The 18,601-nt window shown below is 36.4% G+C and overlaps 1 protein-coding gene across 1 annotated transcript in view; it reads right to left on the reverse strand.

Annotated features, from left to right (window-relative positions):
- Window positions 1–10,256: 10,256 nt before the first annotated feature.
- The window catches only part of LOC139125376 (neuropeptide FF receptor 2-like), a 32,982-nt gene continuing 24,637 nt past the window's right edge, over window positions 10,257–18,601 (reverse strand). The window contains exon 4 of the mRNA XM_070691470.1: window positions 10,257–10,983. The gene's annotated coding sequence lies outside the window, so the exon portion shown is untranslated. The remainder of the gene's footprint in view (window positions 10,984–18,601) is intronic.

Below are 18,601 nucleotides of genomic sequence, written 5' to 3' on the forward strand. Positions count from 1 at the left end.
ACAGTGCACGTAATAGACTAGAGAGGCATGTCAAAAATGCCGCGCACTGGTTATTTCTCCACCGCGGTCTTATATATACCATATGCTCATTCAATAAATGGTGAAGATCTCTCCGATGATTAAAAGGGTGAGTGGTAGTCATATTTGCCCTTCTTGTGCGTAAAAACGCAGGAAAATCATGAACAGTAGACACAGCGCACAGTACAATGAATTACCCACAATTCTCTTTGATTTGTATCCTTGAAGGTTACTTCTCAAAAAACTTTTTCATTTCTGCATGTAAGCACTAGTGTGCAGCATCAGAATAATTTTTAAATAATATCAAGTAAAAGTACGTTTAGATATTTCAGTGAAAGTTTCAAAATAACCGCTAAACAACCAGAAAAGTCACATTCTTTTGGTACTACAAATGCCTTGCTATTTGGGCAGCAAGTTATGACGAACTGAAGGGGTCATTCTCTGAGAAACTGTAGCATGCAAATTTCTTTTGTCACTTTCATTGCAAAAAATCAATATCCTTTTGTTTCATAAAACAGGTGCAACTAGTCTCCCTACTTTCCATCATATTATTCTGTATGGCAGAGGACACAATCTGTGGCAAATTTCACAAAAATGCTATCATCTCTCTCAATTATACATAATTTTCCAAATTATTTAAAATGAGAATTGAGAAGAATGGTGTGCATAAAAGTACGTTTTCAAAATTTTGATAAATAGTCTGTGAATTTGTCTACACATTGGAGATATGGTAGACTTCACTCAGGTATCTCCGAGGATACAAAGCATGATGAATTCTGGGAAATCTGCAGTACTGTGCAGCGTGCGATTATTCAAATGCGCAATTTTGAACTTTGACAGGTCAGAGGTCATAACGAAGGTAAAGTTACGTCGGCCTAATTCTGGTACAGGTAAGTGCGGACGCGGACCAAATTTAATCCCAAAAGGACAATTATTTTGCGTTAGCCCAAATTTCAGTTGGGTTGCCAATGTGAACTAAGTAATAGTCTGCAAAGTCAAGTTTTGGAAATGTTGTTAGCACCCTTCTGAGCAATGAGACGTATTCCCTATCGATAATTTATGCAAGAAATTGTCTATCGGAGTAGGTATTTTACGCAAACTGCGTCCATTAACACCTATAAAAGTACTTTCAAGTTGTTATTTTATGACGCCGTTTTTATCTACCTATTAATTTAATTATTGCTGCATTGTGTGGGGGCAATACTTCAAAGACAAATTTGCACAAAGGATAAACAAATTTCCAAAACGGGTTAGTAGAGTTACATTTTGGTTGATGTTATAATTTCCACAAAACTCTTTTCTCGCGTCCTAGGTGGTTACCGATATAGGCTATTTCCTGACTGTACAAACTTTCAAAGTTCTAAATGGTCCAGTGCCTGATTACTGTAAACCAGATCGACTATGTATCTGATATATATGTTTTAAATACTCGTGGTTCAAGTAACCGTAATCTGTATGCCCCTTCATGCAAGACAAGTACTGGACAAGGAACATTTATTTATCGTGCTACTACAATTAGAATGATATTCCTCTTTCTGTTAGAAACGTTTGGAGTTTGCCACATTTTAAAAACCTTTGTCCACAACAAATTAGTGAATGAAAATTCCTCACGGGTCTGAAACACACCGTCGCTATAAATCGAGTGCCCCGAAAATCGATAGGTTGCCCCAGGACGAACACATATCACACATACAAAATGTTACCTATAGATTAAATTAAAATTATGTTCAACCATGGGAAAATTTATTTCAAATAGATTATCATAGAATTTCCGCTGTGACCCTGATGGCTAAATATTCCTCACAGGTTGCTTGTTGAAGCAAAATTCATGCACGTACGTTTGCAATCATCGCCCATTATTCAAAAAATCATGGAATTCTCAACAAAATGGCGGCCACAAAATATTGCCGAATAAATGCGGAAGTGACGACGAAACCTACTGAATTTCGGGTTATTCTAGAATATGGAACATTTTCAACAGAAAGATGGAACACGGAATGTTCTGGAATGAAAATCACGTTTTCTTCTCGCTTGGTTAATGAGACTTAATGAGACTTAAATTGCCAATACACGTGTTTGTTCGTTGTTTGTCGGCTCCAACTATTTTATCGATTATCGCCAGATAAAACACATGTGAACTGTGTCAGTGTGCTATCAGTGTTTCCCAGTGATTATATTTACTCAACTGTATTACATGACTTTTCTCGCTTGTTTAACGTCCTGCTTATGGGTTCAGGTGAGAATTGTAAAATTTTTGTAACTCGGACTACCTTCTTGAAATAAAGTATGATAGTAATTAAATCAAAGAAATCAGTTCTCTCGGATCTGACGATATTTCAAAGATGAACAAAGTTGGATTCCTCGGGCCGGACATTTTGTGTGCACCTAAGTGATTTAAATAGATGGTGTTACATCAATGTTTCCATTAGAAGATGGCATTAGGCGAAATTGAACGGCTGCAATAGTACTTTCACCTGTTGACTTTTAGAAGAAATTTTGTTACAAAGCACAAAAATCTCTAAGGACTTCTCAAATTGTCAAAAGATGTCAAGCGGTTTGTTTTCGGCTCCACAACACGGCAAGCTTTTATGGATGAATCGTATTTGTTAGCACACATCTTTCTCAAACTGAACCCAAAATTGTTTAATATTAATTCAAAATTCGCCATACATCCCCTCTTGCACTCATCCAAGGTAAGTTGTCTATTTTCTTGTCTTTGTCTTTGAAGATAGAACGAGCAGAATAATCTTTCTCAGACTGCACATAAGGGCATCCAAATTGACTGAAAATTTTCAAAATTGCTTTCATACCAATGGCTTCATCCCCTCTCGTACTTTCCCCAGTAAGAACAGTAGCTTTTTTTGTCTTTGCCTTTAACATGGACCCGGATTGCACCTACGGGCATGCGAAATTATATTTTCCAAAACTGCTATAAGACAGGGAATATCCCATCTCGTACTCTCATTTCTCTCCGCCTGAAAAAATATATTAAAAATACTGTATATGTACTGAAATAAAAAGAAAGTTCAATCATCTCTAAAAATCTGTCTGTTTTCACAGCATCGTTTACATCAGTGTTGTCACAGGACTATCAAGTTCCTGCGAGGTCTTTGCTGACACAGTCCAGTACCACAGATTTGAACAAGGGGGTGCAAGGCCTTGTGTATGGAATGCTTTTTAGTATCCTTGAACCCGCAGACGAAAAGATACCTGAGCAATGCAGGAACAGAATAGAATATACGAAGTCTGTTTTGTTTATTAGTGAGGTTGAATGCGCCTAGGGACAGCTATTCGGACTATAAGATTTTCACGATGATGGAGGGAATCAACTTTACATCCATTTACCTTTGTGAAAATCAAAAAATTCAAATTTTTCTTCGAGGAGTTAACACAGGGATGGCAGTCATTCCAAATGACGGTACATTTAAGGTACATGTAATGTGTATCTATGGTACCCAATTTTTATTTCTTTATTTTGAAAAAGAATGGGTTAAAGACACAATAGCTGCGAATAATGAAAACCGATTTCAAAATATCCTCAGTTTTCCAAGAGTTTTCTTTGAATAAGACCCATTAAAGACTATGAGGTTATATAACACTGTCATAAGTGTCGAAAGTGGAATGTAAATTCAAACGTTTTGCCATCATTTTCAATTTCCTGCCATTTTTAAAAAAAACAATTATGTGACAGAAAAAATAAGGATTACGACAACATACTGTCGGCCATCGTGTGGGTGCATTCAAGTAAATGGCATCGTGCTTTATTTTTTTGATGATTACGATGTGTATGTGCACAAAATACTGCATGTTTTAAATACTTATCTATTGGGGCGTCATTTTACGGGTGCGGCACCTGTTTATTATTTAATTTATTAAAATATGTCAAGGTGGTCCAAATCAGGCAGCAGTGATACGTCTGTATATGTCCTTCAGTCAGCACATTTACACGAACCAACTTTCGTTTGAAAATAAAATCGTGAAAAAAAATCATATAATTCGCAACTATTGGGGCTTTAAAGTTTGGTTTAGGAGTGATGATTATGTTCCATAGGGGACAGTTTTCATTATTTGTCTGTCGCAAAGAAGTTGCTAACAGTTCAGACACGCGTTCAATATTTGAAATTGAAGCTGATTCCGTGGTATTTCAAAGAAACATTCATCAGCAAAATCGATGGAACCGCCGATTCGTCTTAACAATTTATACAATCGCTTCACTAATGAAGTGATCTTTCTAAAATTGCAATGTTATGAAAGCCCATAAGGTAAATCTTTTGAAGAAGAAAATAAATATTGTCTCATGTACACAGTCTCTCAAGGGCTTTCATACAATCTCTAGTCGTCACCCTAATTATTAGATTAGCGTGCTTTTTTTTATGTAGTGCAGTATGCGGGGCGCTCTAACTCTATCAATTAAACTGTTTCATGGTTCCATCTGGTCTTCTAAAAACTGAAAGAAAAGAATTTCTGAAGGTTTTTGCCGGTTAATTGGGCCAGAGACTTGTATACAGCCACAGTTTAGTCGCCAGCATATTTTATATTTGAGAAATTATCAAAATTTATAGCAGCACGTAAAATTACTCCAATTTCGATTTATCAGGTCTATGTAAATTGAAGATAGGAAAGTAGTCTCTTTCCTATTGTCATGTAGTGCCGCAAACTCAAACATCATCAAAGAGAGTCGGTACGAATTCAAAGAAATTATCCCACAGGTGGACCTGAATTTGGTGTCCAGATACACCGACCGTTGTAGGCGTAGACTCAGTCGAAACGAGCGAAAACAGAGAAAAATGTTACCCTATTGTAACTCGAGCTTGCAGGAGTGGCGCACATAATCTTGGTCCCTCTATAGTCCACCAACACCAATACTAAATTTGCTATGGGCATGGCATGCATGAAAAATAATGATCCAGCTATGAAAATAGTAACACTTTATTGTTTTGATTTAACGGGATCGTTAAAAGTGTCAAGTTTTGGGTCATTTCAAAAATGATCCGAAATTTGGTACTCTTGATAACCAAATTTGTTTGTCCCTTTCCCCATCAGGCCATGACGACACTGAGGTGGGGGCTTTGAATGATATTGCATCAAGAATCAAGACCTTTCTTCAAGACATTCATTTGATTTGATAATTTAATAAGGCATTTCCATGACGTCTGTGGCGGAATTCACCAAAAAGGAATACGGTACCGGTACACATAGATGCTTGTTCCACAAAATTTTAAAGCGCCCCTCCCAGTGTGAACGTGGATTTTTCATAAACAAGGGAACACCCCCTTATTCATTAAATCTGGGGGTGTGTTAGATAATTGTCAATACAGTTACAATCATGTTAATGTTGTATACAGCAATGAGATTGTCTGAATGTAGTCCTCGTTATTGTCAATTAACTGACAACTATAAGTGTTGGGCAACACGATTACTTTTGGTTAAAAAGAGTGTAGATGATAACGTCATCTACACTCACATTCACAAAATAATCACACCTTCAAGACATTACTATACTGTATATCTGAGAATATCATTTATCAGATTTTAAAGGGTATTCTAATCCTTTATTAACGGATCAACATTTACATAGAAGAAAGTAAACCATATTTTTCGGACATATATGATAAAACTCTCCTTTTCCGTGGTTTTGGAAACTAGACTTAAGATAGGTATGTTTTCCCCTTAGAGTGCCAAAGCCGCGTTTATAACCCTTTATCAGGAGCAAACCTGGCACAACATACGTGTCCATATACGGGCTGATTATTTGATAGATGAATATCACTTACAATGTAACAACACTGAGGGACGCACAGTCCATGATGTTAACGTTAGCGAAGCAGCAAGCTAGCGAGAATGTTTGCACCAAATTAAAAAGAGGAAATACACTGTATTTCTAACTTCAATTCACGTCGCGCTTATAAATGAATTAGACATCTGCGTCCATGGCTAACGACAGCCATTTAAAACCATTTTTTCACCTGAGATCAAAGAATGCCAATTGAAACGTGGGCAAATATCACCATTTCATCGGTTCACACTACCATTTACGTCAAAATTGGACGAAATTTCGATCTTGGATGGGCATTTCTGAATTAAGAATAACACGTTAACCGCTGTATTTTTATATAAAGTGGAATTTCGAATTGGGTAATTTGCTCAGTTGGTTGGCGTTCCTGAGTCACGAATAGCGACGTTAATGATGTAATCTCTTGTTGCGCATTGTTAGCAGCAAATCGAAATTAGAAATTGCCACCATGTGATATGAACTAAGGGAGCATTAATTTTTACGGGAGTGGTAGCAGAAAGAAGGTTAAGTTTCAGTACACGATTCTGAAGAGAGATTTAAATTTTGAATGAGACGGTTTGATAAAGTTCGAGTCGTAAAGTTTGACATAAGATTTATACGGAACTCCATCAATACTGACAATTTATATTAAACATTTATGAGACCGAACAAATAGAACTTGTTTTATTCCGACATAATGAATCTCTACGTACAATTTAATACAAACGGGATTCTACAAACAGCAGAGCTGGTTGTAACGGTAACAAGCAGCAAAATATAAAAAATGCCAGCGTTTAGCATATAATTAAGGATATATATCTCAATTGTTCAGACCAAAGTTGACGAAACTTGCTATGTACATTGAAGATACTGTGATACAACATCATCGAAATCATTAAGGATTTTAATGGCAGCCTCGGTGCTAAGTGATGTGTGTAGATATCAATGAGTTCTCTGGTAATTGCATCTGACACTGTTCATTTCGTTTGACAATGTTAATGAATCTGTACAACAGTGTGGCTTTCCAAGATAAGTAATTATTTTGAAGAAAGTCACTTCTAATTTCCTGCTCAAAATTCAAAATGTTCTACACAACATGATTGGAACTTATTTGAGAAAATTTGATCATTTAATTGTTCAAATTTACCATAGGTGTTAGTTTTACTATAGCTGAAAGTTACGATATTACAAATTAACTATTGAAACAAGTGAATCCAAAAAAGGAAAAGCAGATGAGCTTATATTTCCGGATTAAACCAAAATTACTATGCTATCCAGTGATCGAAAATATTATTAGTTCCATTCGTGTTAAAAATAAAAATGTTCTACAACACGCGATCGGAACTCATTTGGGAGAATAGGAAATGTAGTCATGTTGGATTAATGAGCAGACGTAAGCTAATCTACTTTCATTTATTTTGCAATACACTTGTTTAGGTTATTTTTAAATTGCAACTTTCAGCTATATCTATAGGGCATGCTACTAACACTTTTGATAAATTTGCGCCCTAAGGAAACGACTATTATTGTCGCCAAAATTGTCGCCAGAACTGGAGGATCTATTACAACAAAGATCCAATTTTCAATCAGGCCATCTTCTGAACCGAAGACGGCGCGGAAAGCGAGGAGGGGTGAAACTACGACTTCGCAAACGTAAATATAATCCACCACTTCCATCTATTTTGTTGGCAAATGTACGTTCTCTCAGAAACAAGCTTGATGAACTCCATGTAAATGCAAAATACCTGACTGAATACAGAGATTCTTGTCTATTGTGCTTTACTGAAACGTGGCTCACCGACGATATACCAAACAACGCGTTGCAGGTGGATGGGTTCTATGGACCATTAAGAACTGACCGAGATCACTGCATAACAGGTAAAACAATTGGTGGAGGAGTATGTATGTATGTAAATGTGAAATGGTGTAAAGAAATACAAGAGAAAGAACACATCTGTACTAAGGACATTGAATTACTGTGCGTGTCACTCAGGCCTTACTATCTTCCAAGGGAATTTGGACAGATCTTTGTTATGGTTGTATACATCCCACCGTCAGCAGATACTACACGTTCAGCATCAGTCATACTCCAAATTGTCGATCGATACGAAAGCTTGTCACCGGATTCGCCAAAAATCGTCTTAGGGGATTTCAACATGTGTTCGCTGACCAATCAGCTCCCGAATTATCATCAACATGTGACTTGTTCCACCCGCAAAGAAAAAACTCTGGATCTTTGTTATTCAAATATTGCTAATGCGTATAGATCGATGAGGAAACAACCACTGAGTAATTCTGATCACAATGCAGTGTATCTCATTCCTACTTATAGGCAAAAATTGAAACAAACCAAACCACAAATAAGGTCAGTGCAAAACTGGTCGAAACAGTCAACTGAAGCGATGCAAGGGTGTTTTGCCAGCACTGACTGGTCAGTCTTTATTGAAAATCACTCCCTTGAAGAATCAACAGAGGTTATAACATGCTACCTTAAATTCTGCCAGGATATGCTAGTAGAGAAAAAAGTGACGAAAGTGTATGCAAATAATAAACCGTGGTTTACTTCTAATCTGAAACACATGTTGAAGGAAAGGGCAGATGCATTTGCAGAAGGAAGAGTCTGTGATGGGAAAGTTCTTCAAAAGAAGTTGAAACAAGAGATACGTGCTTGCAAAGACAGGTATAAAACAAAAATCGAAAATCAGTTCCAGTCTGGTGATGTAAGGAAAGCGTGGCAAGGCCTTGCTGTTCTTTCTGGTAAACAAAAGACAAGTAAACAGGTAGAAGTGAAAGATGGTAACACTTTTGTCAACGAATTAAACGATTTTTACTGTCGCTTTGATAAGCATAATTTCACACAGGAACAAGACATTGCCAGAAACATTGTAAGAAGTAAACTGGTACACTCAGATCTACCTCAAATATCAGAGGAGCAGGTCAGTTCAACTTTCAAGGGCATTAATCCAAGTAAAGCACAGGGCCCAGATAATATATCTGGTAGACTCTTACAGCATTGCCACGTAGAATTGGCTGGTGTCTTCACAATTCTTTTCAATTGGTCTCTTTCTACACATACAATTCCAACTATATGGAAAACATCGGCTATTTCACCAATTCCAAAAATCAATAATCCTATCAAATTAAATGATTACAGACCAATTGCTTTAACATCAATTATTATGAAATGTATGGAACGTCTTGTACTATCGCGACTTTTGAAACAGGTTAAAGATCTTGTTGACCCACTTCAATTTGCTTACAGGGCTAACAGATCAGTAGAAGATGCTGTTATAACTCTACTTCACCAAGTTTTTACTCATTTAGAGAAACCCAAATCATGTTTGTATAGTTATTTGTAGACTTTTCATCAGCTTTTAATATTATACAGCCACATTTGATGGTTAATAAGTAAACAACATAAATGTCAACCCCAATATAATATTGTGGGTGTTAGATTTTCTCACAAATAGACATCAATATGTCAGAGTAAATAACACAGGTTTGAGTAAGGAAGCCTCGTCTGCAATCGTGTCCAGTATGCGCAGTACGTCTACTGGGGCACCACAAGGCTCGGTGATCTCCCCTGTTTTGTTTTCTTTGTATACAAACGATCTTCAAAGTACAAGTGACCAGGCAAAAATGGTCAAATATGCAGATGATACATCACTTGGAGATTATTCAAACAATGAACAACACTTTGAAAATCAGGTGCAACACTTAAAACAATGGTGTGACAAAAACTGTCTTGATTTAAATACTGGCAAAACACAGGAAATGATCATTGACTTCAGAAGGGCAAAGAAGAAAATCGATTCCCTTAAAATAAATTCTGAAGCTGTACAGCGTGTTTCAATATACCGTTATCTCGGATCACTCAAAGATGAAAAATTGACATTTCAACAGAACACTGAATCCATATACAAGAAAAGTAAACAGCGAATGTACCTACAGCGCAAACTGAGATCACTGAATATTCATCCACATATATTGAAAACGTTCTACTCTAGTCACATTGAAAGTGAAATTACCTTCTCATTTTTGAGCTGGTATGGAGGTCTGACCGTTTCGAACTTGAACAAACTACAAACAATTGTTAACACCTGTTCCAAAATCTGTGGCCGTGAATGTAAGAGCATGAAATCACTGTATGAGAACAGAGCTTTTGTCAAAGCTGTTAAAATCATCAGGGATCCTTCCCATCCATTGGCTCAGCATTTTGAGGAGCTCCCGTCAGGTCGCAGGTATAAAACTCTAGCTTTAAGAACACGTCGTGCTCGACTTAGTTATGTACCCTCTGCCATCCGACTTCTCAATCAGAGAATGTCTTAAGTCCACTGTTCAACACTTATTGTAATTAGTTTTTTTTTTCGTAACTTCGATGTGTATTATCCTTTTTATCACCGTATTTTTAATGTTGTTTGTCTGTGCCATTGCAAGACAAGTTTCCCATTTTTAGGGACAATAAAGTTTAATAATAATAATAATGATAATAATAATAATAATATTTCTGAAGCTTTTGGGGTAAATGAAATTTGATCCTATTCTCTAAAATTAGTTCCAACAGTGTTACAAGCACAAACGTTCTGTTCACCAACAGGAGTGGTTTTGAATAAAATGATTTTGCCAGCTGACCATATAATTCTTTAACATTTGTCCTTCTTGAAATGTTAAGTAACAATGAAGATAAAGACTCTTTTTAAGGGTAACATACAAACCGTCAAAAACGGTAAGTGAATCTTTTCTGTGCAGTGACGATAAATTCTGAAATTCACCGAAAAGTAGCGGTGGAATAGACGGTACGGCAATAAATTCTATAGATATTCTTTTTGGTGGGAATTCCGTCACAGATAAATTTTCTTGCATGAAAAATTAAAATTATTCACTTCTTTGAGTTTGACATAACCGATAACCTGAAGCTGCTTAGCGTAGTGTCTGCGTGGTTGTGCCGATAACTGTGGTGTCTTGGCGGGAATTCCGTCATAGCCAAATTTTGTTTTACGAAATATTAAAATTGTTCACTTCCTTGAGTTGGACATAATCGAAAACCTGAAACTGCTCAGTGACCGTATGGTTGTGCTGATAACTGTGGTGTCGAATCTTCTAATTCGGATTCGGCCCGTGATTCGATTGGTTTCGACATCGTGGTAGCATTTCTGACGACAAAGACAGATAAAGATCTTCTTCACTTCTTCCTGCGCGGGAAAATGGAAAAGAAACAACGTGATTTAACATGAAGACAATATCTGCTAGTGTCTCGATAAATATGCAATGCACTTAAAACATCATGCATTGAACCCCAAGAATTGGTTGATACTATTTCCTGTTATATGAAGTTTTGCGAAAACATTGTGGTAAAAACCAAATCAGTACGTGTATTCCCGAATAACAAGCCTTGGGTAACAAAAGAAATGAAAATGTTTCTCAATTCGTCCCCTTCCAACAAGAATTACCAGACAACAGCGCAACATCAAGAGTATTAATTTAATGAATCTTAAACACTCAATTTCAAGTACACTTAATCATCCGGAGTCGATCAATGAAATAAATGAGCTGACAGAAGTTTACAATTCTACATTGAAAAGTTTGATGGATTTGCATGCTCCTGCCAAACAGAGAACCATTGTGCAGAAACCCCGTGCCGAATGGTTTACAGAAGACCTACTGGCTAAGCGTAAGGCTCTGAGATCACTTGAACAAAAGTGGCGTTCTTCTCAACTTGAAATTGACGAACAGATTTTATCGCTGCTCGTGTTGAGTATAACAGAAAGTTGGATTTGGAGAGAGCGTCTTTTCATCGAAGTAAAATTGAAAACGCAAATACCAAGGAACTGTTCCGAGTTGTTGATGACATTCCGGTTCAAAGAAATATGCTTCCGACATGCTCCCAAATAATCATGAACTATCTCAACTACCAGCTGCCTTTGCAACGTTTTTTTGAACAGAAAATAGTAGACATTCGCAAAAACTTCAAAATGCTAGTCCTCTTAGTATCGAACCATTCTTGTATCAGAACTCGCTCTCCATTCTCGAACCTTTATGTATTGATGATGTAATTTATATTGTTAGTAAGATGCCTTCAAAATCGTGTCAACTAGATCCAATGCCCACACAGCTGGTTAAAGCATGTGTAAATGAACTAGCCCCATTACTGCTCCGTATTGTAAATTCTTCTTTTTCGTCTGGTGTTTTTCCAACTGATTGCAAAACAGCCATTGTTCGTCCACTCATTAAGAAAAGTGGACTTGATTGTAATACAATGAAAAACTATCGTCCTGTATCAAATTGTAGTTTTCTGGACAAGTTTTTGGAGAAGTGTGCCTTTTTTCGTTTAAATCGCTATCTGTCCGAAAATTCTCTGTACGGTCGTTTTCAGTCTGCTTATCGCGAGGGGCACGGCACCGAAACTGCACTTATACGCATGTTGAACGATGTCATGCTCGCTCTCGATAAACACCATCATGTCGTCCTGGTTCTTTTGGATTTGTCAGCGGCATTTGACACAATTGATCATAACATTCTACTGGGTAGGTTACGCTCTCGTTTTGGTATTCAAGGGGTTGCTTTAAAATGGTTTGAATCCTTTCTGAAAGGTAAGAACACAACAGGTCTCTGTCAAGTCGATGTTATCTAACAAATGCATTTTAAGTATGGTGTACCTCAGGGTTCAGTATTGGGTCCTGTCTTGTTTGCTTTGTACATGACTCCGATTGAGGATATCATCACACGTCATGGCTTAAATTCTGTTATATATGCAGATGGTTCTGGATTGTACATTGCCTGTGACATCCTTACCAGCTCCACTATTGTTCAGCGTATAGAAGCATGCGTCGATGAAATTCGTAATTGGATGATGTCCAATAAGTTGGCACTTAATGACGGGAAGACAGAGGTTGTCTGGTTTACACCCCGAAATTGTACGGTTGGTTCACAATTTGGTTCTATGAATGTACGAATAGGTGAGGCCACGATTTCGCCATCCACTGTTGTACGTGACCTCGGTGTAATGCTTGACTCGTTCGGTCTCATGGACGAGCATATTCGCTATGTTTGTAGGGTGGCATCTCATTCACTTTGGCGGATAAGTAAAATTAGAAAATTGTTAGACCAGCCTAGTGCTGAAAAATTGGTTCACGCTTTTGTCACATCGAAGTTAGATTATTGTAACAGTCTACTTTTTGGCCTACCTGCATATAAATTGAGCAAGCTTCAACACATTCAGAACTCTGCTGCTCGTTTGGTAACTGGACGGAAGATGGGCCGTCACATTGTTATGACATCTATACTCAAGGAGTTACATTGGCTCCCAGTAGAGGAACGAATCCGTTTTAAAATTCTTTGTTTGGTTTTTAAAATTGTCCATCAAGATGAATTCGTTCCAAATTACTTATCAGAACTAGTAACAATTGATATCCCAGTACATAATACCAGAAGGAGTGTCGGTGTAAGATTGAATCCCTTTTCTGTCAAAGATCACGGGAAACAACTTTCTAGAACATATGGTGACAGAGCTTTTAGCGTGTATGCCCCTAAACTGTGGAATAGTTTGCCACCCGAACTTAGGATGATAAAGAAATTCGCTCTTTTTAAGAAGTCTCTTAAAACCATTATTTTTCGTCAATGCTACTGTTGACTTGGATATAATTTTTACCTGCATGTTTTATAGTTTATTTATTTTTATCATTTTTAGTGAAATTTTTTAAACTACTTTCTTTGCTGTTTTTAGGTAGGATCCTTTAGTCTAGATTTTAGCTTGCTTGATTTTATCGATTGTTTTTAATTACACTCTTTCCTCTGTGAGTTATTTTGTATTTTCTGCGTTTATTTTAGTTCTTCCTGTAATTTCTGTAATGTACAGACCACTGAGACAAAGGTGTGTAGTGGTCTTTAAACAATAAATTATTATTATTATTATTATTAAAAGAATTAGCATTCGTACAAGGCGACAGAAGTAAATATCAGGAAAAAGAAAAATTTAGACAGCAGGCTAGAATTGCGAAATATAAGTACAGAATGAAAGTTGAAGAAAAATTGAAAACAAATAATTGTAAAGCTGCATGGGATGGGTTGAAAGTTATGATGGGTAAAAAACAAAACACTAGTTTGAATTCATTCCCTCGTGATCTACTTGCCTTCCCCGATGAATTAAACAAATTGTATGCTCGTTTTGATGTAAGAGATTTCACCAATGAATGTGAAACATTTGTCAGAGTCTGAAGCCTGTCTCTGATCAGATTGAGGTCTCCCAAAGCGATGTTGAGGGGAGCTTTTTAAAATTAAACTGTAACAAAGCAGCAGGTCCCGATAACATTACAGGAAGGGTTTTGAAAAATTGTGCCAGACAACTCGGTCCCATTTTTTCCTACATTTTCCAGATGGTATTAAATCTTCATGTTGTCCCCCGTACATGGAAGACATCTACAGTTATTCCAGTTCCAAAGAAGCCCAACGCAAAGCAGCTGAATGACTATCGTCCATTGCCTTACATCAATTCTGAGCAAGTGTAAGGAAGGTACTGTGTGGAAGCATTTGCTTTGTAATGTGGCTGATAAGTTAGATCCATTTCAGTTTGCGTACAAAGCTCATAGAGGGGTTGAAGACACATCTATCACTCTATTTAATTTACTTTCTCAACATTTAGAATCCTCAAATGCATACATTCGTATTCTTTTTATAGACTTTTCAAGCGCTTTCAACACCATTGAACCATATGTTCTCCTTAGATGTCTTATCAATATAATGTCGATGCCAACATAATTCTCTGGATCAGTGATTTTCTTAGAGAAAGACCACAACGGGTATGTGTAAATGGCTAAATGTCAGAGGAAATTGTACTGAATGTTGGTGCTCCACAAGGTTGCGTGTTATCACCTACTCTATTTTCTATTATACAGATCACATGAGGTGCAATACTGCAATATCCTGTTTGTTCAAATTTGCTGATGACATGGCTCTTGTCGGGCTACTCAAAAAGGAAGATTCTCTTTCTGAATATTCCATAATGTTGAAATTTTAAAGAACTGGTGCATAGATAGCTATTTAGATATGAATATTAGTGAAACAAAAGAGCTTGTAATTGGTTGTAAAGTTTGCCCGGATTTACTCCTGTCACAATCAACGATGAATCTGTTGATGTCGTTTCATGTTTCAAATGCTTAGGTTCATTTCTAGATGAAACACTCACATTTGATGAAAATACTGACTATATAGCGAAAAAGTCCCAACAAAGATTATACCTTCTCAGGAAACTCAAATCGTTCACTGTGAGTCAAAATATGGATATCTTACAAATCATGTACAGATCCCTCATTGAGAGTGTTTTAACCTATAATATCATTTTGTGGTATGGAAATTTGACTCCCAGAAACAGAAGTAAGCTTTCTCGTATTGTGAGGATGAGAAAAAATTATTGGCTGTCGTCAAAATTCCCTTGTAAACCTTTACCAGCTGGCAGTGAAAAGGAAAGCGCAGAACATTGTCAATGATTCTGATCACCCTCTTCATGGTTACTTCCAGAAACTCCCATCAGGGAGACGTTTTCGGGTTCCTCGTGCAAAGAAAAACCTCTTCAAAAAGTCATTTCTTCCATCAGCAGTTTCAATTTTAAACTCCAACTCGATGTAGTTGTTTTAAACCTCCAGTTGGTCCTTTGTTGTTTCCGTGTGTGTTTCAAATTTTGTATCTATGTCGCTACCTTGTGTGTTTTTTTAAGCATTTCAATGTGTAATAGCGTCCCTTTTTATATAGAATGCTCTTGCTAGTTGTACTATTTTAATTTGTATATGATGAGCCTGAAGGCAAATTTCTACATTTATTGTGGATAATAAAGTAATTGAATTGAATTGAATTGAATTATTTTCTTTGAAATTATCGTTTCTTAAATTTTGGCAGTTTACAGTTCTTTTATTCCGGGTACTGACAGTATAGTTTGATGTCATAGTAAATGGAACATTAAAACTTGAGTCTGGAAGTTGAAAATTGAACTTGAAAACTTGCAGGAACAAGTAAGTTCTGGCATGATTTATTTATCAACCACATATAAACGGAAATGCTCGCGTTTTCAGTACATATAGCGGTTGTCTGTAAATTGGACGATTTGAAACAAGTTTCCAACTTTCTTCAAATTGTATCACGAACAATATTAACCAGATGTGAACTGAATGTGCTCAAGTGGTTTACAATAGGTTCATTACATAGTAGTACGCTTAACAGAACAATCAGATATCTGTCAGATCATTATATGTAGCAGGTTTCATCAACTTTCGCACAGTACTCTTGGAGTTAAATCACAAAGCTTAGTACAAAACATCCCTTAATTTGCGATTGAGCTGTTTATTAACTTGACACAGTTCAATGATTCATGGGACAGCTAGATATCTATCAGATCAATATCTGTAGCACATTTCATCAAATTGGTGCTGTAATGTCGGAGTTATATCATTAATTGCAAAGCTCATTAAATATGCGAATTAACCCTTAATTACTTTCACACAACTAAATGATTCATAACACGGTCAGATATACGTCGGATCAGCATCTCATCAAATTTTGTGCAGTTATTTCGGAATTATGTGACTAATTACAAAACTTCATTAAATATGGAAATGAGCTATTTATTACTTTGACACTGCGGAGTGCTTCATGCGACGATTAGATATTTATAAGATCTGTAGCAGTTTTCACCAAATTAGGTGCCATAATTTCAGAGTTATATTTCCAATTACAAAGTTCATTAAATATACAAATGAACCCTTGATTAACTTCACACTACTAGATGTTTCTCAACACGGTCAGATATCAGTCGGATTAGTATCTGCAGCAATTTTCATCAAATTTGGTGCCGTAATTTCGGATTATATGACTTATTACAAAACTTTATTTACTATGCAAATGCTTCTCAGTACAATTAGATATCTGTCATATCAATATTTGTCGCAAGTATCATCCAATTGGTGCAGGAATTTTGGAGTTATGTTACTAATTATATCATCTACATTGATGAGTGTTGTTCGAAAAACTGAATTCCGAGACTGAAAGGATTATCGAATGGAAAAAAATTTAAAACCTCCTTCCGAAACAACGGAAACGTATTCTGAAAGACACCCGTTTTGATCAGATAAGTAGACAATATGATTTTGTGTACGTAAACGGCATGTTTTTTCTCTTTCACAAGGACTGATTACTTTAACATCCAAGTTTTTTATGACATTTTTGTTGCCAAACGATTCATACATACCTATTGTGACGAAATATAGAATTTCATTTTAACACTTACACTCCACTTCAATGGAAGTATATTTGGGTAAATCAAACAATCTCTTCCTCACCTGATAGGAAGCTAGCTGAATTCAGTTTCAAGATTGTTCATAATATTCTTCCAAATGGTGTGAAGCTTTTCAACTAGAAAATAACGATACTGACAAGTGTTCTTTCTGTAAGGTTTCTAAGACTTATGGGCATTTGTTTCAGATTTGTCAAAGAATTGGATATTTCGGGACCGTCTTTCCATTTTATTCGGTAAACTAGATATTCAGTTCAATATTAACTTATAAATCATTGTTTGGGGTTACATGCCGCTTCTTATCTTGCCCATATTTCGATTCATAAACTTCATTATTACAATTGAAAAATTTTGTGTTTTCTCTTCATGGGTAAAAACTTCAAAAACGATCCAAACAGCCCCAGGTCAATTATTATTATTATTACAGACTTTATTTCGGACTCATTGTCCATGTAATAGCAAGAGAATATCTAGTGATAAATATACACAGTTCATACAAAAAGAAGCTTATTCCATAACTTCATCGTCTCAGAGTTTAAATATAATGAGTCATACACACAATGATGTACTTCGGTTTATTTAATAGGTATCTGCTCTGTACTTATCAGAATTAACAAGAACAAGATTTATTTGAATTCGGAAAAAGCTTTTTTGTCTTAAGACTCAAGTCCTTTTAATTGCTCTGTAGAATTATTCTACAACTGTTTTGCAAATCTTTTGGGGGTAATTGGCTTGGGCTTTAACGTTTCTTTTGAACTATACATCGAATTCTTACATGACAGATGAAGAATAGATATTAGCTCACGTGTGTGAACTTGTGAGCTAAACAGATATGAACTGAAAATGCATCAGCGTTAAAGTATATTTTACAATTATCTGTAAATTGACACTTTTCTCTGACATTATTGCCATGAACTTGTAACTTCATTAACATTATTATAATCAACACCATCAATGTTCATGAGTATGATTCGATCGAATTTTTTAAGTATGCTATCACACTGCCACAACATTACATCATCACTTACGTTGTAAATTCAGGGCTCGAAATTAGCGGTAGTCCCGCGTCCACAGACTACCAACTTTTCCCTGGGGTTACCAAAACCCATGAAATGGTAGCCCACACGGACTACCAAAGCCTGGGACATGAAATTACTTGGTGAGCGACATGATGTTGATCGCTATGAGATGACCTACGCGAATACAGTCAACCCAGTAATGAAAATTAAAAGGCGACAGACTGGTGCGGTCGAATTTGTTGCGAAAAACTTTCAATAAAACGTCATTATCTGAACTGATGTACTTGAATGACAGGCTCGGGAAATGATGGCCAATGAAAATTCATTTTCATAGTTATTTAATCACAATGTATCAATCACAATTAAACACAAAATTATTCAAACTGCAAAGAAAAAGCTGTCGGGCCATCCACAAATTACGCTTTCCGAAATGTACGAGATCATCCCATGATAGTGTACTATGGTGGAGAAATATAGCCAAAATTGCCATGAAAGTATTAGGAACATGACTGT

The sequence above is a fragment of the Ptychodera flava genome (assembly GCF_041260155.1).
Source record: "Ptychodera flava strain L36383 chromosome 3 unlocalized genomic scaffold, AS_Pfla_20210202 Scaffold_25__1_contigs__length_14229661_pilon, whole genome shotgun sequence".
NCBI lineage: Eukaryota > Metazoa > Hemichordata > Enteropneusta > Ptychoderidae > Ptychodera > Ptychodera flava.